This window comes from Panthera uncia, assembly GCF_023721935.1.
Source record: "Panthera uncia isolate 11264 chromosome C1 unlocalized genomic scaffold, Puncia_PCG_1.0 HiC_scaffold_3, whole genome shotgun sequence".
NCBI lineage: Eukaryota > Metazoa > Chordata > Mammalia > Carnivora > Felidae > Panthera > Panthera uncia.
In genome coordinates this window covers 19,871,391-19,893,484 of record NW_026057584.1, presented here as the reverse complement: position 1 = coordinate 19,893,484, position 22,094 = coordinate 19,871,391, and the positions used below count along the sequence as shown (strand labels likewise).

The 22,094-nt window shown below is 45.1% G+C and overlaps 1 pseudogene; it reads left to right on the top strand.

The window, feature by feature from the left end:
* The first annotated feature begins 6,191 nt into the window (after positions 1–6,191).
* On the top strand, positions 6,192–6,364 carry LOC125912035 (uncharacterized; annotated as a pseudogene).
* The last annotated feature ends 15,730 nt before the right edge of the window (positions 6,365–22,094 follow it).

The following is a 22,094-nucleotide window of genomic DNA, read 5'->3' as shown; positions in this document are numbered from 1 at the left end:
ACTCACGTTTTTCCAAGTCACGCAGATTCAAGAGAAAATATCGTGACTAGGACACATTAACATACCCTTTCCTTGGCCCTGACTCTGAAGTTTGCTGCAGTAAAAGGGGCCTCAACCCTAAGTGACTATGGAGTCTCCTCCAAGCCTGAAAAGGGCTCCAGTAAGCATCACAAGTGTTCAATAAAGACACACGGACTGAGTGGCCACCAGCTCTGCTGAACCTCAGGGCCAAGCACAGCACATGGACTCCTTTGGGGGGATAGCAACTGAATTTATGGTTTCAGGTGTTATCCTGATGCGTTTGCACACAATCCTGTCAAGAATCCTTTCCCTAAGGCAGGGACTAACTTTGGGGCTCACAGAGGACCAAGGCCCATCAGACCTCAAACCATCTATCCATATGAGCGTCGACAGAGATACTCTTTGCATACCTGGTCACCACTGGCCATCAGTTCAAGCAGATCGCTTCTGCGTTCTTTTGCTCCCAGTACCTGCCTATTCAGGCCCAGAGACTTCCCATTCTGCAATCTGCGGATGTACCCCCTTTCTGCTGCCTGTGTGCTATACTGAGGCCTGGAAGCATCCGTAGGGCACTTGCAGCTAGATTCACAGCATAGACATTCCCAACCTGAGGTTCTGTCTCAGAAGCAGGGCTTCTCTTTCCGGCATCCAGCAAAGGTAAAAAACCTCATTACTTTCCTGTCCATTTTCTTCTCCACGTCTGTCTGTGGGGGGGGGGGGGGGGATATTTTCTGACGGCGGTTCCCCCAGGAATTTTTTTACAATGCTTTGTGTCCCCTCTTCTCCATTTCCTTAAGGTTGTGGGCTTTGTGGTGATGGGAGGTAACTAGACTTATTGTGGCGATCATTTTGCAGCGTATACAAATATTGAATCACTGAGTTGTACACCCAAAACTACTAGAATGTTATAGGTCAATTATAGCTCAATAATAAAAAAAAAGACTAAAGCCACAGAGAACCTTTGTTTCTGTTCTCCGGCACTGCATTAGCCTTACCTTGCCCTGGGAACATTCCACTGGGTCGAAAAGGATGTGTGTGCCTGTACATGTGTGTATGCATGAGCGTGTGTGTGTGCACACCCCGAACGTACATGCACATACACACGTAGGGGCCAGGGGGATGGATGGAGTACATATTGGAGGGGAGAAGTCAGTTAACATCTTGGAACGTTTCTGCTGTGTTTATAAATATCCAGAAAAAGAGGTGATGAACTTTCAATACCCCTAGCATTAAGAGAAGGACTGTAGAAAATAGCCATTTTCAGCTCTTAAAAAACAGTGACAAATTAATCTGAGCGGTATAGATGCTTTGTTTCTCCAAAATTGCTCCTGCTGAGTTATGACACATCCGTGTGCTCGGTGAGCTGGAGGAAGAGCCGAGTTGGAAGGGACCCCTGACTTCCTCACACAAGCCCCAGAGGACAGCATTGGAGAGATGTGTCCTGAGGTAACCTCGGGACTGCCCCCAGGACTCCCCAGCCCTCTGCTTCAGAGGTCAGGCCACAGGGCTGTCCCGGGAGTGGGAGGTAGTATGTGCAGGCTGGGTGGTCAACACAGAGGGCAGCGGGGAGAGGGTGCGGTAGGGCTGTGACACTGAGGAGTCACCAGTTTTCCAAAGCCCAAGTCCAGCCCCAAAGCAATAGAGCTAATCTTGCAACTTGGCGTCCTGAAAGGGGAAGGCACGAGTCAGAAGAGGCTCACAAAGCCATGAGGTGCCAATTTCCACCTCATCCCCGAGTCATAATTCTCCAGGCCTCGGATCACTCAGGAGAAGCGCTTCTGCCAGCCCCAGGCCTCCTCCCACCTCCTTAATTCCAGCCCAGCCCGGAGCTCCTGCCATAACATGCATGATCACAGCCGTGGGCCGAGGGCCACAGCCAGGTAACGTGTATTTGAGATCTATGGGCAGAGCAAGCCTTTGCAAAATATTGAGGCCCCTTAAATCTAAATATCTCTGGCTTCTATAGTCCTTTCCCTGCTCGCCCTCGTGGTATCAATCCTCCCCATAAGGTCAGAACATTCCTGCTCTCCTCTCTCCCAGAAGATAGCTGTAGATAAGAAGTTGAACTTCAAACCCTCCGACCTGCACCGGAGCCCAGCCGCGTCAATAGCGGGGAAGCTCGGTGTTGAGCACTTGGGAAGCCTCCAGTGAGTGTCCATTCCTCTGAACCCATCTGTCGTCTCAGAAAGATGCTGCTGTCAATATTATGCACCTGAACACTTACTTCTTCTAGAGTGTGGCTCCCGACTTTTTCTAAGCGTGACTATCATGTTTTAAAGCCAAGAAATTTCAGAAGCCAATGCCTTATGATTAAGATCTATTGATTAAGAGAGTACATCAAAAACCCACAGCGACGTCAAGTCAGCACTTCTCTGAAAACAAGCTGTATTGGTTACTCACAACGGCACCTACTGTATGTAAAAAATCTTAGTACGTGTATGTGCAAAGTTGACCATCCATCCAGTCTGCGGCCACGTTTTGTTCAAAATGCAGACCCCTGGGTACGGCCCTCCCATCCTGCCAGAAACCTGTGGATTTGGAAGTAGAGTCCTGACATCTGCATTTTAACCCCAAGTGTGTTTTTTAAATGGTGGTCAGCCACTGACCACTCTTGAGAAATACTATCCCAGGGGGACTTACTCGAATTATCTGTGGTGGCTTTTAATAATTTAGCTAAATAGGGCTGTTGTTTTCAGCCTGTTAATACTCTGTAGTAGTTTTGCTCATCATCTGTTTTTAATGTTTCCTGAGGTCTGTGAAGGTAACCATGGGAAATACCGGCTTATTGGCTTGGTCACCAGATCGGGGAGGTGCTGAAGTTAGAATGTAGTGCTTTGTGAATGTCCATTAAACCACATGATTTCCAATATCTTTGCCTTTCACTGTGGAGACTCAAAGCTTGCAAATCATTTCTAGCCCTGCAAAGAGAAGTTGAAGAAGGTTTGTGTTACTTCTTATTGGCTCTATACCAGTTTTACAAACTCAGGTTTGGCCAGAGTTATCCCCTTAATTGTGTGTTTTCCAAATCATACAATCCAGAAATCCATAATTGGACAGTTCACGTAGTCCTAGAAGTTTAGCGCCCCTTCTACAATAAACACGGGGATGACCATGGCGTCGCTGTTCCTGATCCGGGCACAGCATTTGGCTCATCCATCCAGGAGTCCAATTCAAGACTATGGATAGTTTCAGAATCCATTTTGTGTAAAGGGAAAGAGATTTGCTCCTTTCAATAATGCCATGGAATTTCCGACCTGATTATTAAAAGCTCTGATGAGTCAAATTTAGGCTGGGTTCCTGGCTCTGCATAACTCCCACATTCCTTGAGTTTTGGATTCCTCCAGAACTCATCAGGTCTAAGTCATACACTGCCTCCAGTTCCTATGTTATATTGGAGATCAGAGGAGCATAGCAAAAGTCTGCTTCCCTGGACCAAATTTCCATTTAACTCAGAAAATAGAGCTCTTAATTTATATTTCCCTTGACAAACAACGGTTTAACTTACAGGGGGAAAGCGTCTCAGGAACTTGGACAAACTTAAGAGAACTAAATTAGGGGTTAGATAAAACTCAGCCTTCCCCCTTCAGCCAGGTTCTGCCATCTCTAGTTACTATAAACAATTGCGATTTTGAGTGTTGAAAAAGAAAAAAACACACTGACAATCTCCCCCAAAGGAGAAAGGGATTACAGGACCATTTCGAGTCTCTGCCCTGGTTGGTGGTGATATGGTTATACAGGACAACTTTAGCCCTAGACGAGCAAGGACGCCTCACTGCTGTTCGACTAAGTCCTTGGAATGAGCAGTAAATGGTCCCAACCTCTGCCATTTGTCTGAGAAGTTCTATTATGAGATGCATAATGAATCCATAGAATAGTAGGCAATGTCTTCCAGGATCTCAATATCTGTATCTCCTCTCCCCACCACACACACCCCACAAGTGGGAGGGGTGGATTTTTAGCCTACTTTGAAAGCATGTGGGAAGTACCTACTTTGTGCCGGGAATCCTACAGGCAAAAATATTGAAGATAAGGGCCTGAGAAGATGTGTAACATAAGATCTGTCATCCAGAGATAGAAACTCAAGAGCATCCTTTAGTGTTTCCTACACTTGCTATGAAGGAGGAAATGGCTATCCATTTGTTTTTCTCCAAAATACATGAACCAGAGAAGGAGCACTGATTAGCCCTGACACAGTTTCAAGTCAAGATATAGCCCTATGTTGCTTTCTGTCATTCTGCAGTGACCACAATGTACCCAAGTTTTCCAACTTGAGGAAACTCACTTCCACCCTGGGAAGACCCTTGGGCAGAAACCTTCAAGGACTCCTAAAGATGGGAGTGTGCCTTTGTCACCCATGACATTGGTCAAACCTGTTTGCCTCTGGGGTCCTTGGTTTCTGCATCTACACAGAGAGGAAGTCGGACCAGACTACCAAGGCCCCTTCCAAATGAGACAGTTTACAGGTCTGGAAGTTCCCAGCCCTCGTGGCTCCCTTCCCTGCCCTGCCTTAGACCCTGACTTCTCCCTCTTTCTTCTCAACTTCCTCACCCGGGCCCCCATACTCTCAGAGGAAAAGAATTAGAAGAAACAATCTGTACTACATAATCCGTGTCTAGCTGTTACTTGGGTAACTGCCTCCTGGGTGGGGATGGGATGGTCTTTGCATTTTAACAAGGCCCCACAGGGTTTCAGCGTCAGTCCAGCTAATAGCAGAAGGGAAGGTGAAAGGGAAAGGGAGATTCCTGGACTCCTTTAGCTCACCCCTCCTGTCCCAGTGCCCTGCTTTTATGAATGACATGGTCCTAGAGACGCCTATTTCATAGAAGAGGAAAGGAGCCATTGTCTAGAACAAGTAGAAGAGAAAGGAGAGACAGACCAGGGGGAACTGTAGCAAGAGGAAGGAATGGAGCCAAAAGGCTTCTGTTTAGAAAAAGAACGGAGATGACGGGGGATGGCAGGTATATATCTGGCAGGTTGCCAGTCCTGCAAGACGTGGCTACGTGGACCACAACGTCTCCTGCTGTAGCAAGTCGCCCCTCATGCAGCCTCCAGGAGCTGCCATCATTGGTCAGTTGACGAGGGAGGTTGAGCCTACTCGCCCTCCATGAGGCTACACTCAGCAACTTCAGACTGTGGCACACCGAAGTCAGAAGAGGGCAGTGCAGCAGCTCTACCCTTCTGAGAATGATAACATCAATGGCCATCCTGGCACCTAATTACCAGAACCATCGTCAGACAGAGGGGTACGCGCACCACGTTCATCTCAAATTCTAAGGGGCCATTTGGGGTAAACGCCACCTCGACAATGCGCCAGGTTCCCATCTAGTCTCCCCTTGAGAACTTCCACTGGCAGAGAACTCATTACTTTTGTGTATACTTCATTGTCAGGCAGCAGGAAGGGTTTCCCTTGAGCTCAAGAAGAAGTTCCCTCTCTGTAACTTGGACCCACAAAGCCCAGCTCAGTCCTGTGGAACCACACAGGAGAAAAACATAAGCCCCTTCTTTGTGTCAGCCCTTTACAGCCCGATGTCACCTCCCGTGTCCCCACTGTCCCCTCTTCCATGACCAGGCATGCTTGCGTTCTTCGACTGTTCTTCATACAGCCAGGTTTCAAATCTACTCTGGGCTGGTACTTCTTGCAACTCTGGAGAATTCCTCGGATTGTTTGAATTAGAGACAAAGGGTACTTTCTTCTCCCCATTTTGATTTTAAGCACTAAAACCTTTGCGACATCAGGAGGCCATGTGATTGCCATGATCTTGGGTGTATCTCCTTTCTGAGCTTGAAGGAGTTTGAACTTCATAAACTCGCAGGCTCCTCCCACTTCTGCAAATATAACCAAGTATAACATGCCATCTGCCGAGCCTGTATTCTTCAGGACTCTCCCCCACTGCGAGCTGCAGACCACCAGCCTTCGTGGGAGAAACAGAGGATTCTGCTATGAAGCCAGCACTCTTCCATGTAGAATGGTCCTACCTTTGCTCCTCTCTTGCCACATACATCCACCTATGGTTCTTTGGCAACTTCTGTTGTCCTCTAAGACAGCTTTCCATTTTAATCTAAGTTTCATCTTGAGGCAAACATTCAGAAACATCTTAAGAAACATGGAGATTTTGTCTCCAGGACTAGCTATGATCCAAGCGTGTAAGCTTTGATAGCTAGAAACTAGGATTGCTTCTTGGTCTTTTGGCTAAGCTCAAGTGTAGTATCTGTTCTTATCAGCTTAATAGCCAGGGAGTTGGTTTTAAAAAAATCCTATTTTGGGGCGCCTGGGTGGCGCAGTCGGTTAAGCGTCCGACTTCAGCCAGGTCACGATCTCGCGGTCCGTGAGTTCGAGCCCCGCGTCAGGCTCTGGGCTGATGGCTCGGAGCCTGGAGCCTGTTTCCGATTCTGTGTCTCCCTCTCTCTCTGCCCCTCCCCCGTTCATGCTCTGTCTCTCTCTGTCCCAAAAATAATAAAAATAAAAAACGTTGAAAAAAAAAAAATTAAAAAAAAAAATCCTATTTTGGAGTGTTTAGATCAGATAGGGGACCTGAGAGAGATACTCAGTTTACTAACTAGCCTGGGCTATTTACAGACCTATGGAGGACCCACAAGATAAGTCCCAAAGCCTAAGACAGGCTCTGGACAGGGCCAAGGGGCCAGGAATATGGGAATGACAAGACAGGGACCTGAGCAGAGCCAAAAATTTCTCAAAAACCAGGGAGACAAAAAGTAGGAAAAAAAAAAGAGAGAGAGAAGTTATCTTTAGGATCATTCCTTTTATCTTCATGTGTCATTTGTTCCCAGCCTCTTCCCACTGCCTGCAACGGGGCCTGGCATATTTAGATGTCAATAAATGTATGTGAAATAAATAAATTTCTAATCAAAACCTTGTTAATAGCTCTAGGCTTCCACCATTGGGTCATTTACACCACCAGCATTTATTAAGCACCAACAGTTGTTCAAGGCACTGTTGTCTAGACACTGAAGAATTTACAAGTAAATATGACATGAGCTCAGAGCTCAAGTTCCAGTAGGGTAGTTGTGATATTTACTCAAACGGCAGGAAGGGCACAAAGACGTGGTCAAGATAAGACAGGGCGGACGCTAAACATAGGGATATAAGGGAGGTGAGCAGAAAGGCTTCATGGGAAAGGACTCACTTCAACTTGTCTCCCTCTGTTAAACCTGAAGTCCGATATCCCCTCCTCAATTACAAGAACCCAGTCTGATATTCACACTAAAATTCTTAGACACGACTTTGCAGTCGGAGCTGGAGGGAGAACTTTTCCCATGGAGGGTCCTTGTTTCTGGCTCCCTCTCCACTCCCTGGCAAGACCTCAGCCGGCGCTCCTCTGGACGACCCGCCCTATTGTAAACTTCTCCCTGGCAGCTCACCTTCTCTCTGGGCTTGCAACTGGGAATCTCATACCTGGCTGCAGCCAAAAGATTTCAGGAAATGGTGCTTTGGAAACACATCTTTTGAAACGAAAACAGATAAAGCAGCTGGCAGCGGAGCCAAGGAAAACTCTACTCTTTTCGAAAAGCAAGCAGTTTGTTGGCCCTGGAAACCCACCTGCCCTAAGCCACCACCACATCCTCTAATAAATGCACCAGCACACGCAGACACACGTACACACAAACGCTCAGCGACTGGGTGGCACGGCACACCCTTGAAAACCTGAGAAACTCTCTTCCTGTGCTCTTCGTGGCTGCTAGAGCCTCCAGTCTGTCGAAATCCTAACCCACGAGGTCCGGGTCACACGCTTCCTTCTGGAGAAACCTTTATGGCTTCCTCCCCCCACAAGGCAGGCCATGTAAACAGAGTGGAGTGGAATTTTTGTAGGCATTTCTAAGTTCGACGCACTGTTGAGCAATCTTCACGCCCGAGCCACGAGGGTTTTGTTCCTAATTCAGTAAAGAGAAAAAGAAGAGAGGAGGGACCATTTCATCCACTAGGGTGGCTTTCGTAAGCTGACCCCCACTTTGGGGAAGGCAGCGAACCCTACCAGGAAATGTCATTTACGTGGTATCCCCTTGCGTGGCTGTACTGCACTCCAATTTCTAAAGTGCTTCCACTTGGCCGAGCCTCCCAACAGACCTGAGTAAACTGGCCAGGATACTCCTCATGGCCCCGTGCAGATGACGACACCGATGAGCAGATGATGAGGGCCTTGCTCGAGCGCACATAGGCAGGAAGCAGCCAACATGTCCTCCTGCCCTGCATCCAGGGCTCCGGCCGTCACCTCCTGCATCCTGCTCCTGCAGGGGCTCTTGGTGGCTCATAATTGGAACATCAGGTAACTCCACAACGTATTGAAATCCAGGCCCTCTGTATCCTGAGGCAAGCTGAGTTTCTTGGAAGCCCGCCTCCGACAGTGAAAGCACCCCAAATCACAGAATTGGATTACACATGTGGTTCTTTGAGTTTCTTTAAAGCAGCAGCACAAGTGTTTTCCCCTGGAATTTCAGAGCACACAGGGAACGTCCTCTCCCCAGTGTTTGCCACTGACACTGTGGCAGGAGGAAAGAGTCTCTGTCTCTGTCTGTGTCTCTGTCTCCCCTCCTCGCCGCTCTCCAGACGCTCTCATTTTCAGTTTCTCTTCATTTCTTGCTCTCTGTGTCCGAATCTCGAGGACAGCACAAACGGGAGATCCCGGCTGAGTGGAAAGCCCTGGCTAACTCTGGCATCCCATGACACGCTGGAATGACAGACGCCACACGGGGCCCCAGTTCTGGGAGAGGGTCGGCAGGTCCACACCAGAGCGCAGACAGGGCTCTCTAACTAGGACCAGCCCCCATCTAGGCCTCAAAGTGAGACTCGGGTTGCAGGCAGGGGAGACATCTGACATTTGTGGAGCTGGTGGCACACTAGACTTACAGCCTCTGGCCATACAAGAGACGAGATGCTGAAACTACCCCTCCCCCACGGGAAGACGAGCGAAGAGCCAAGTGGAAAAGCATGAGTATTTACTCAAGGGCAAATGGAGAGATACGCCCAGGGGAAGATGAGCCTCACATGAGTAAGAAAGGGATTAACCCCAAAGTGTCCAAGTGCCAGGGAGCCACTGAAGCTCTAAGAAGCTCTAAGAAGAGCCCCAGCGACCCATGGTCTACCGTTACTGCTGGCCCAGGTGAAGGCAGGCCAAGAAGCAGAAGTGGGTATTTCTTTAGGATTAGTCTGTAAATCCCCCATTGTCCAGGCCCTTGGCCCCTGCTCGTGATAATCTGCTTCCCCTCCGTGCTGTAAGTTCTCCGAGGACAAGCTCTAAAACACCTTTGTAACCTCAGTATCTGGTATGGCACCTGGATTCTTAGAAAATAAGAAATAAGTGAATAAAAGGAAGACAGGGAAAAAAAGAATGTCTCTGGTTTATGCTCCATTAGTAAAAGATGGGGAAACTTCTATCTCTCCATAAAGGTGGTCGTCCCTGGTCCTTGTGATCAGTTTTAGGAAGCCATATTAGAATTGTCAGTATCTTACAATGAGTTTTTGGAACTTCGTCTCTCCTTGCTGGAGGATGGATTTGGAAGCCAGACTCAAGGAGTTGTCTGGGTTTGTAGAGTGAGGCTTGATGGGGGACTTGAGGAAAGCCATGTGACTGGCTGTACCCTTGAAGGCACTGGATGTCCCTTCAGGGATATTATTATCCAGAAAATGATGAGTTATTAGGGTGGTGATTTGCCTGTTTGTTGTCAGATTCATTGCCAGCCCTGCTCTGTCCTGTTCTGCATCATAGGGGGCTGCCCCTCCCCCGCTTGCCCCATTTCCCAAACTCCATTCCAACTGGCTTGGATTTAAGGCCTGCCAAGGCCTCCCACTGGCCAAGGGAAGGGAAGGGAAGGGAAGGGAAGGGAAGGGAAAAGAAGAAGCCCAGGTACTCCCCTCATTGCATGCTGCCAGCAACAGCTTACTCTCTTTTGGGGTCCCTCTTCCACCGGGAAGCCTCTCTGTCTACAATTCTAGCCTCTAAAATCTAGTAACACCACCTCCTCTCCCTGTCACCCCAGCCGTAGAGGTAGAAGTGGCATCCTGTTAATCTAGAGCTTGCTTCATCCCTGTGGCCTTTTAGTTCTATCAACCTTAATATATAGTTAATTTCCCATATTAAGCTTCCTGTCTTGATCTACCTGACACTGGTTATGTTTTCCTGGAGGAACCTTGACCAATACAGCTACCATTTTATATGAATCTTTCTCAGCTCCTACTACTCTGCTTAAACCATGAGGAATTAAAGACTATATATATATAAGTTCAGTGAGGAAGGGTCTTGGGGTTCAATCAACTTCCTAAACTGGGTGATAACCCCGCTAGAGGAGCTCAGACAGTGGTCTGCCAGTAACTGTGTAACAATGGTTTCTCCAAGAGAGAAAACCCTTGATTTACGGCCAATTTGACTGTCGCCAATTTCCGTGGTAAGTATTCCCACCATGGCTGACCTAAGCTCCTAACACAATGTCACCGGACACGGACTTGGAAAGAAGCACACAATGAGGTTGAGATGCAGTCAGTTTGCTAGACATCTGAGAAGCAACAGTGATATGAACCGAGGAAGCTGAGCGAGAAGGGTGTGTAAGCAAGTGTGAAACCGCTCTAAGTAACACAGAGAACTTTGGGAGGCTGCAGACAGTAGAGAGAAGACTAGGAAGGGAGAAGCAGCAGCAAAGAGTCAACAAGTGACTCGTGAAGAACGTCAAACGGGAACTTGGGGAGTGGAGTGGTATGAAGTGGTATGCGACTTGTAAGCTGTAGTTCCCTCCAAAGGAGCTGTGGAATCAACAGTGTAAGATTCCTTGTCATTAATGTGTTGGGGAGTCGGCATCATTGGGGGGGGATGCATGAAAGAGCAGAAGAAGCTGCCAAAGAAGGACCCAACCACAGGTGGGTTTCAATGGATCAGAGAGAAGTGTTGTCACAAGAGTTCTCAGAATTTCCATCCCGAAAGCATCATTTAACAGATGAGGAAACGTGAGCCAAGAGAGGCCACAGCCATCCAGGCAGACAGTGGTAGAACCCAGACTAAATCTCAGCTTTCCTGACAAGACCGTTCGTTCATTCATTCATTCATTCATTCAAACAAATATTGCTCAGCAGTGCAAGTACTGTGAGCATGCATTACAGACATGGTCCTTACCTTCAAGGACCTTACTAACCAGTGCCAGAAAGAAGGATTAAACAGCTTACCACAGTTTGTAACTACTTTTTCGTGTGATAAGGTCTGTGAAGGAAAATACAGGACACTTTGGTAGCTCTTACATGAAGACCTAATTTAGGCTGAGAGGTACAGGGAAGCATCTCTGGGGAACTACGACACTGAGATAGGATGAAGAATACGAGTCGATTAGGTAACGACCAGGGGAAAGACGTTCCAGGTGGAGGGACATCACATGCATTGGTTCTGTTTCAGGGTTTGAGTCCCAAATAAACACCACTTATATAGCAGGCCTTATCTTTCAACGCCGGACAGCCCCCAGATGTGCTGAAACCTATAAGCCTATATAAGTTACCTGAAGCAAGATGATAAAACTCTGTCTCAATACAGTATCTTAAATTTAAGTGTAAAGATGAGAGTACGACTGGCTTTTACCGTGTGTTTTGGGATGAAAAGTGGTGCCGTGAGCCTGAGCAGTGTCACCTAGAATACTTCACCTCGCCCAGTCACTGTACCCCACGAACCCACACCCAAATGGAGTCTCCGCCTCTCTCTATGACGAAAACTAAGGCAAAACAACATATCCACCAGACCATGTCCTTGGACTTTCACCTGCTGAAGCCCACTGGTGATGTCCCTGTGTTTTTCCTGGTTGACTGAAGTAGATAACTCCTGGGGAGCACACAAGTTCCTGGATCAAGGGCCCACTCCCGTATCTCCCCGCAGGGGTGAAAGCTGTGGTCCAACCCTTCCTCTTGGGTTTTGGACTCCTCCCCCCCAAACGCTTTCCCCTCCAACTGGATCTTCTGAGGCTGAGAGGAGATATTCAATCTCACCCTCGTTTTCATGTTGAGTGGGTCCACCATACCATACTTCTCCATCAGTTGTTCTCTTATTTCACTTTCAAGTATCAACTTCAGCAACGTTTACCTTCAGTGTCTTCCACAACCCCTCCAGCCCTTGACTTGGGACAGAAAAACACTATCACCACTACATCTCAGACAAACTTGCTACAAAGAATTTGGATCAATTTCATTTTCTTCTTCTCTACACGGATACATACCTTTGCATGGAGATAGCTGTAAGGAGAAACAAATAACCCGCTTGTAAATGCTCTGGATTTCTTCCTGAAGCACCATCTGGAGAGCCTAGTTCTATAATCCTGGGGATAAGATTGTGACGTCTTTGTGAGAAATGCCTGTTTCCAGGAGGCCAAAATTCCAGCCCACTAATATTTTATGACTTTTGGCATGTCGCTTGAGCGCCTTCAGACTCAGTTTCTTTCCTTCGCAAAAAGGGATAAATAATACTGCCTAGTCAACTGGCACCATAGGAACAATTCCTAAAACTGTTTTGTGCGTTGTAGAAGGAAAGACATCAGGGACATCCAAGTTTTTTGTGACTTTTTTTTTTCATATTGAATTATTTCGACTAGAGGCACCGGATTTAAAAATCCAAGTGGGGAAATCAGCCAAGAGATGCGCGGAACAGCATCGTGTTTCTTTTCCGCATATGGTATGGCTGTGCACTGTGATGTCAAGGATGAGCACTTTTCATCCGCATTTTTTAAATGTGCTGAGTCTCTTTCTCCCAAGGCTCCTGGATGCAAGAGGCTGAACAAATGGGAGTTCCTGGTGTTTCTGGAGAAGAGCTAATTTCCTTTCCCATGTCCCCCAGCCCCACCCAAGATCACTTGTCACTGAGATGAGGTGCCTTCGTGGAGATGCACCCAAGAGTGGAACCCTCTGGGAGAGCGAGAGCCTTTTCAGGATCTCAGGAAGTGAAGAGTGTGTGAGACTCAAGAACATCATACCTATCCATGTCAGAGAAGAAGGCTAAGGTTGCACACATGCCCACAAAAGGAAGAGAGCGAATGTTATGCCTTCACTACCTCTCTGTTCTGAAACCAGAAGGCACTGACCCTGTCTGTCCCTCTGGGCATTCAACATTCCACGTACAAACTCTTCTCTCTGTTTCAATTGATCAGATATTCCAGAAACCAGCCCTTCCCCCACCCCAATCCATTGGACTCGCTAGTTCTCATGTGAAAGGTATTGATGCAGGAGCGCTCCTGATGGCTCCCTGCTAAACCATTGATTTTTATTAAACACCCTGCCCCAATGCATTTGGCAGGTCCCAGAATTCTGTTCTCTCATGTCCTTTCCATTGTAGGCCTCTCCTCCCTCAAATAAACCCTAACTTGGGTTTAAGACCTTCCTGGAAGATGATTCTATAGCCTTCCTTTCTAGACCTTCCCAACCCTCACTCTCATTCAAATGAGGGAATCACTAAAGGCCTCCTTGTCCTTGCCCCCCAGCAGACCCTCATAAATCCACAGTGAAGTTGTTTTTTTTTTTAATTAAAGCGTCCAAATAATTGATGATCAACTCCATTTGTGCCATTGAAAATCCAAATGTCACACGGTTGAAAAGACCCAACCAAATAATTCAGTGTACCCTATAAAGCTTTAAAAAAGCAAAGCCCAAGAGGCCTGCATGACTGGTTTCTGTGCTGTCTGAAAAGCTTGGTTGGGTTTTTGGGCACTTGATTGGATTCCAGGAATAATGTGCCCTGAGCACAAAGGGCTCTTTTGATGTGTCTGTGCCATGGCTCCGCCCTTCCCTCCTCACTTTACCTGGGATACACATTCTCCTTGTCTCCCAAGTTGGAAAAAATAACCCATGGGAGAGAGGAAAAAACAGCAGAGGGAAAGTCAAGCATGGGGGGTTGGGAGGAAACTACAGTTCTTAGTCTGAGTTTGGTTACTAAAGTCTGGTTATTCCAGAAAGAATTGAAGAAATGGGAGTTTATACAATATCTGTGACCAGAAACTGGAAAAATGCAATTGGTTGTGGTCCCTTGAGCTACATGTAATAAGTGAGTCTCCTAGCGAGGACCTGCTACTTTCAAAGAATCAGAAGAACGACTACCGATTACTAACCCTGGAAATCAACATGGACTTCCATGATTAATTCAGCCGGAGAATCTCACAGTGAGTCTAGCCCGTCTATTTTTCATGGGTACTAGAATACCATGAAATAATGAATACCATGAATCGTATCTTCGAGAAAGATACAGCGAAAGAAGACAGAGACCTCATTGCTAGAATGCCCTGCGAGAAGTGGCAGAACCAACTCAAAGCCATTATCAAGCATTAGCCCTTGGAGACAAGGAGTATGGTCCAGCCCCAGCTGCAGGGATGCCCAGATTGGTAGCAAAGGGCAGCAAGCTGGTGGTAGTGGTGAGCTACTTGAGGTCTTTCTGGGCTAACTTGAATAGGCTGTTTTATCCTTCTAATCTTGTTTTCCTAGTCTGCAAAAAAAAGATGACCTTGACTACATAAGCTCTGAGATTCCGTTTCAGAAATCTCTCGTTGCCCCAAAACTAATGGCTTACACAACCAGTCTACTTATTTAAGTCTTGTTTAGTTTCAATAATATTCTATATATGTCTATACAGAGGTTATATACTTATAGATTCATTACATTTACTCTAAGTATTTGATATTTTTATGCTATTATAAATGGTATATGTTTCTTGATTTTATTTTTTAATGATTTGTGGCTAGTGTATAGAAATACAATTGATTTTTTGTATATTGACTTTGGATACAGTAACCTGACCAAATCACGTATTAATTCTAATAATGTATCGAAAGATTCCCAGTCTGTCTTTTCCTCACCATCAGCTCTCTGCTGGTGAGATCACAAGGAAGACGTTCGACTGACATACTTGTTAAGTTTCCTGGATCCCAAGCAACAGAAATAACTGCCTAACTTAAATATAAAGTAGGATTTTCCTAAGGCTATGGGATAGTTCTGTGAGTCACTGGAAAAAAAAAAAAAAAAAAAGAACTGTCAGACCTCAGAAAAGGACAGGACCCAGAATAACATCAGGGAACAAATCAACTGTCTCTTCCGATGCTCTGTCAGGCTGAACTCTGGACTTCTTTTTTGTCACTCTACTTATTCGAAGTCCTCAGAGCAAATCTGGTTGTTGCTATTTAGGTCAAACCATTTACTGTGTTGCCAGTTGACCGCCAGGCCCACCAAGACCGTGTGAAATTCTGGAGGAGTGGTACCCCAGGGGGAATTCACCATGCTGTCATGGGAAAAGAGAGAATCGATGCCTGCAGAGACAGCCATCGCACGACCGCCACATACGCTACCTCAGATCTTTTTGCTCCCCCCACCCCTTCGCAGGTATAAGATTAGCACTTAAATTTGGGGGATGATAGCGGTGATGGAGAAGGTTACCACCCCAGAGAGCCCTATCTCCCGCTCTAGCCATCAAAAGCACTTGGGCTCAGTCAATGATCCGTGTTACTCATTTATACGTGAACGTGAATCCTTTGCCCAGCTTGCTTCTCTGGGATTCACTCAACCTCCTCTCCCCAGTTGATAAGCATTATGCTGTCAGGATAGGTTTGATTAATAACCAAATAGGTGTATGTTCTTGCTTTCTTTCTGGCTCCCATCTTCTGCTCTTCCTGAGGGCGGTGGTGTATTTATTTTGCTGCGGTTACTTTGGAATAAGAGACCCAGCACTTACCTGATACAATCAGCAACTACATTGAATTCCATCTGCTTACTGAATGCCTGGCTCTGGGCTTGAGCAAGCTAAGTGTATAAAAGATGTCCGTGGGCATCCTAGGTGTTTTTAATCCATAGGAAAATGGATGGAGGGCATCACAATCAATTTTCTTAAGTACTGAACTACAGCATAAATGAAGTGAGGTTAAAAGTCTCTTATCTTTGTCCTCACTCATCTCCACCTTTATTTATTGGCCTCTCTGGTTCTCATTAGTATGCAGACAACCGGAGCTGTAGACATTTTCATCCACACCCCAACTACTGCCCCGATTTCAGTTCCAAGTTATGAAACCGAATCTAAACCTTAGAAGGGAAGCTAGACACTGAAACTTTACATTTCAGGGTTCAGAGTCCCCCAGGATGATTCCAGGAATTGAGCGGGGAGAGGCCCTGGGAATCAGAAACCAAACTACCACCCCCCCTCCCTCCCCTAAAAGGACCTGAGGACATTTGAAATAAAACTCACAAAATGCCGTTTTTACAACATCCAAACTGAGAAGAGTTGCCAGAGAACATATCCGTCCCCTCCCGGCAACTGCTCCTAACTAATCCCAGACAGAAGGAGATGTCTCTTATCCTTCAAGATCACTTGAAGGACGTTTCACAATTTCCCTTGGTCACCTGTTTCAAAATATAAGAACTGGGCGCCAGGAAAATCTTCCTCATATTCAAACACCAGTTCTGTCTTCAATTCAGACCATTTGGATAATTAAAGTATAAAATTTCGGAACTGGAAGAGACTTTAAATACCATTTCGTCTAGAGGTTACAACTGGTGACCCGGGGATTGAGACATATTTTACTAGGGCCACAGAAAGTTTAATTTTTAAATTTTTGAATTAGTTGCCAATGCTTAGATATGGAGATACTTCCTTTAAAAAAAAAATCATATAACTGCATCTCTAGAAAAATCAGATCTGGAAACACTGTGGACCTCATTCCCATGGCAACAATCAAATTTGGGCACTCCTCTGTTATGGGGGTGGGGGGGAATAAACCTGAGGATATCAAAGAACCAACCAGACCTGCTTATCTCCTTTATTCTAAATGGCTAGCCCTTATCGGCATTGTGACCCCTGACTGTTGCTGGCGAGAAAACGGAGACCCAGAAAAATGATTTGACTGGGGTATTCAGCTATCAGTGTGACACGAACTGAAATGAAACTTCATGCTTCTGGTCCAGTCCTTTTCTCCGGTGGAGGACGGCTTTCAGTCCGCAGCCATGCTGGCCTGGGGCAGCTCAAGACAATAATTATAGAAGATAAAAGAGGTGACATAACCGAAGTCAAAACCTACAGTTTTCATATTCCCTATCACTTTTTACGGTCCTTGGGCCAGCTCGGCAGTATGTCGACACAGGCATGCCTGTCACCATTAAGGAGAATAACTGCTGACTATCAGTGAATAGCCAAGGAAAAGTCCAATGGAAAGCTTATGAGACCCCACCCCGTTTTTATGTTGAGGAGTGTGTGTGTGTGTGTGTGTGTGTGTGTGCGCGCGCGCACGCGCACATCTGTGCGTGCGGACATGTGTGTGCGTGCGTGTGTCTGAGGGATAGTTCTCAGTGCTTTGACTCCAGAATAAAAAGAAAGGAAGCAAGGTGCAAAGTGACATGTGCATTTCCAGCTCTAGAGTACAGTCTGGAGAAGACAAAGACGATGTACACACTATAAGGGTATCGCAGGGGATTCTGCCTGCCAAGAAAATAAAAACAAAAACTCCAATCGGAGTGTATGTTTAGGAGAGGCTGTTACACTCTATGGTCAATTTGGCAAAAATAAACAGCGAATAGTCTGTTTCTCAGATTTCTCACACTAGATTTTTGAGACAATGTACATATAAGCTAAAAGTTTTTTGAATCTTTTCCTCCTTCAGGGATCAATGGTTAGCAGAAGAATTCTGTGTTAACCCTTCCTTGCAACAAGAAAGAAAACATTAGGTTAAACGTTAAGAAAACACGGGCAGCCCCAGAGTACCTGATCACTGCAGTCAGTTCAGGCTCTAAATAGATCATTTCTATCATTGCATAATCAAAAGAACTGAAGGATTAAGTACATCACAACCGCCAGGTTTTTTTAGCCAAGTATAAACCAGTCCTTTGAAAAGGTTTCTGGCTGTGAATGTGGCTCAACATGGGGCAAAGTGGCCAAAAGAGGCTTTCAGATTTCTTTCCTGCAGCTCTTCACTGACCACCAAGAAAGGCGAGAGAAGGAGCCCTCTTCCCAAGAGCAAAGGCATTATTGAGCTTGAGACATCTGAGTTTAGTTGGAGTTTGAGGGCGTCTAAATCCCTCTATTTCCACCAAAGACACTCACAATTGGTGTTCCTGTGGAGAATAGCTTTTGATGGTTGGAAAAGTGATGGGAAAAGACAGCCAAGAGTTCTTTCTCAAGATCAACTGATTTTTAATAAGCTTAGTCTTTGTGCATTACGAAACAATTGATTAACAGCCATTCCCTCCCAGAGCTCACCAGCTAGAGAGACTTCATTTGCCAGTTGACCACCTCCTTTCCTTCCCCTAAATTTCTCCTCTGGAAAATCAGCAATAAATTTAAAGAGCATTCTGGAAGGACCAATTCAGTACCTAGTCGTCTTTAAACACCATTTAGAGGGGCGCCTGGGTGGCTCAGTCGGTTAAGCGTCCGACTTCAGCTCAGGTCACGGTCTCACGGTCCGTGAGTTTGAGCCCCGCGTCAGGCTCTGGGCTGATGGCTCAGAGCCTGAAGCCTGCTTCCGATTCTGTGTCTCCCTCTCTCTCTGCCCCTCCCCAGTTCATGCTCTGTCTCTCTCTGTCCCAAAAATAAATAAACATTAAAAAATAAATAAATAAATAAAATAAAATAAACACCATTTAGAGTTGACGCGTCCTCCTTTTTGGTAGTGGTTAGATACCAGAAAGGCTCCCTAGACAGAAAATTTCTTCTGTCTCTGATGATAGAAAAATTGTTTCTAAAGAAACTAATGAAATGACATATTACCAAACACAGCATAAAACGGGGATGACACTAGATCAGTGGAGGAAAGAGGGGGTGCTGAGAAAACTGGCTATTAATATACAAAACAAATTTAACTAAATCTTTACATCTCTCCTTAAACAAAATTGTATTTAATGCTGATTAAATGCGTATAAGAGAAAGAAAACCTTAAAGCCTTTTAGAAGAAACCTTGGAGTGAGACAGAATGTTTTTAATCTATACATGCAAAAATGTTTAGAGCAACAATTTCAAAGAGGCCTGACAAATTCACCTCCATTAAAACAAACATAAAACTTTACATATGACAAAAGATACCATAAAAAGTGGAAAGGTAAATAATGACTAGCAGAAGATATTTGTAAACATAAAGCTAACAAAAGATCAGTATCCAGGATATAAATTGGACTCCAAAAATTAATAAGTAAAAGTGAAACAACCATCAAAATATCTAACATGCATGTCACAGAAGTCTCAGAAGGAAAGAAGAGAGAGATCAGGACAAAAGAAATATTTGAAGAAATAATGATCAAAAAACTTCCTAAATTTGGTGAAAGACAAATTTAAGCAGCTCCACAAACCCCAGTCGTAAGTTTGATAAATTCAGAGAAAGCCCCTCCAACACGTTACAATCAAACTGTTGAAAACCATGAATAAAGAACAAATCTAGAAAACAGTGAGAGAAAGAGTGATACATCACATAAAGGAGAGCAATGATTTCAGTGATAATGGATGTCTTATCAGGAACCACGGAGGCGAAAAGATAGTGGAACAACATCTTTAAAGTGTGGAAAGGAAAAAAATAACAATTATCAACCCAGAATTTTAAATTTATTTAATGTTTATTTATTTTTGAGAAAGAGAGACAGAGCACGAGCCGGGGGGAAAGGCAGAGAGAGAAGGATTCACAGAATCCGAAGCAGGCTCTAGGCTCCGAGCTGTCAGCATAGTAACTGACATGGGGCTCAAACCCACGAATCATGAGATCATGACCTGAACTGAAGTCAGACGCTCAACCGACTGAGCCACCCAGGTTCCCCTCAACTCAGAATTTTATATCCAGCAATATATTCTTCAGAAATGAAAGTAAAAATACAGATATTTTCACATAAGGAAAATCTAAGGGAATCATTTCTAGCAAACCTGTACTACAAAAGCAAAAACAAACAAACAAACAAAAAAACACTGAAAGAAGTCCTTCAGCCTGCAAGAATATGATGCTAGAGTATATTTGCATCTTCTGGAAAGAACAAACTATCAAAAATGACAAATGGTAAATATCAGGTGTACAACTCATAGTTCAAACACAGAAGTACATAGATAGGGATAGAGATAGAGGTAGAGGTTCGAAAAATAAGAGAGGGGCACTTGGGTGGCTCAGTCGGTTGAGCATCCGACTCTTGATTTTAGCTCAGGTCAGGATCTCACAGTTCGTGAGATCAAGCCCTGTGTCAGGCTCTGCACTGAGATGCACAGCCTGCTTGAGATTCTCTCTCCCCTCTCTCTCTGCCCCTCCCCTACTCTCTCTCTCTCAATCTCTCTAAATAAATAAATAAACTTAAGAAAGAAAGAAAGAAAGAAAGAAAGAAAGAAAGAAAGAAAGAAAAAGATGATTATTACAAAGAACTGGCTCATACAGTTATGGGTCTGGCTAGGGCAGGTGATCAAGAAAGGAAGATAATTAGAAGGCTAAAACCTCAAAGGTTTGGAGTCTCTGAGCTCAGGGGAAACCTAAGCACTCTTGTAAAGGTCCAACTCAAGATAATATATCTTTTGATTAATTTAAAGTCAACTGGTTGTAATTAAGGACTTTAACTGTATTTACAAAATCCCTTCACAGCAGCACCTAGATCCAGGTTTGACTGAACACTGAGAGCTGCAGTTCAGCCCTACCCGAGTGGACAGCCTAAAAAGCCATCGCATCTGGGCAAATACAAAACACTACTTTCTTTCCCCTTAAGCTCTTTAAAATAGTAAGCTTAAAATGTGTATACCAATGGGGTTTTCTTTTCTTTTTTTTTTTTTAATATATGAAATTTACTGTCAAATTGGTTTCCAAACAACACCCAGTACTCATCCCAAAAGGTGCCCTCCTCAATACCCATCACCCACCCTGCCCTCCCTCCCACCCCCCATCAACCCTGTTTGTTCTCAGTTTTTAACAGTCTCTTATGCTTTGGCTCTCTCCCACTCTAACCTCTTTTTTTTTTTTTTCCTTCCCCTCCCCACCGATGGGGTTTTCAATGTGCAAATATAATATATATGGCAACTATAATACAAAGGATGGTGAGTGTGGAGTAAAGGGACCCACTGGGTTGTTGGTTTCTATATTTTACATGAGTGGTAATATAAATTCTTTTTTAAAGTAGTTTTCTTTATTATTTTTTAATGTTTATTTATTTTTGAGAGAGAGAGACAGAGTATGAGTGGGGGAGGAGCAGAGAGAGAGGGAGACACAGAATCCAAAGCAGGCTCCAGGCTCTGAGCTGTCAGCACAGAGCCTGATTCAGGGCTTGAACCCATGAATGCAAGATCATGACCTGAGTGGAAGTCAGACACTCAACTGACTGAGCCACCAGGCGCCCCAATTCTTAATAGACTGTGGGTCTGTATATTTTACAGATATATAAAACAACCACTGGAAATATACAATAATGTATAACTTTAAGCCAATATTTAAATTAAGATAGAATACTAAACAAATTCAAATAACCTGAAATAAGGCAGGGAAAGGAGAACAGAGCAACAGGAGACAAATAGTCATATAATCAAATAATAGACCTAAATTCAACCAAACCACTAATCGCATTAAACGTTAATGGTCTAACCATTAAAAGGGGGAGATTACCAGAGCCAATATAAAAAACAAGACTCGGGGTGCCTGGATGGCTCAGTCCATTAAGCGTCTGGCTTCGGCTCAGGTCATGATCTCGTGGTTCGTGAGTTCGAGCCCCACATCTGGCTCTGTGCTGACAGCTCAGAGCCTGGAGCCTGCTTCAGATTCTGTGTCTCCCTCTCTCTCTGGCCCTTCCCTTCTCAGGCTCTGTCTCTCCCTCTCTCTCAAAAATAAATAAACATTTTTTAAAAAATGTAAAAACTGGGGCGCCTGGGTGGCTCAGTCGGTTAAGCGGCCGACTTCGGCTCAGGTCATGATCTCGTGGTTCGTGAGTTCGAGCCCCGCGTCGGGCTCTGTGCTGACCACTCAGAGCCTGGAGCCTGTTTCAGATTCTGTGTCTCCCTCTCTCTGACCCTCCCCTGTTCATGCTCTGTCTCTCTCTGTCTCAAAAAAATAAATAAACGTTAAAAAAAATTTAATTAAAAAAAAATGTAAAAACAAAAAAAGCAAGACTCAAGTACACTGCCTGCAAGAGGCCC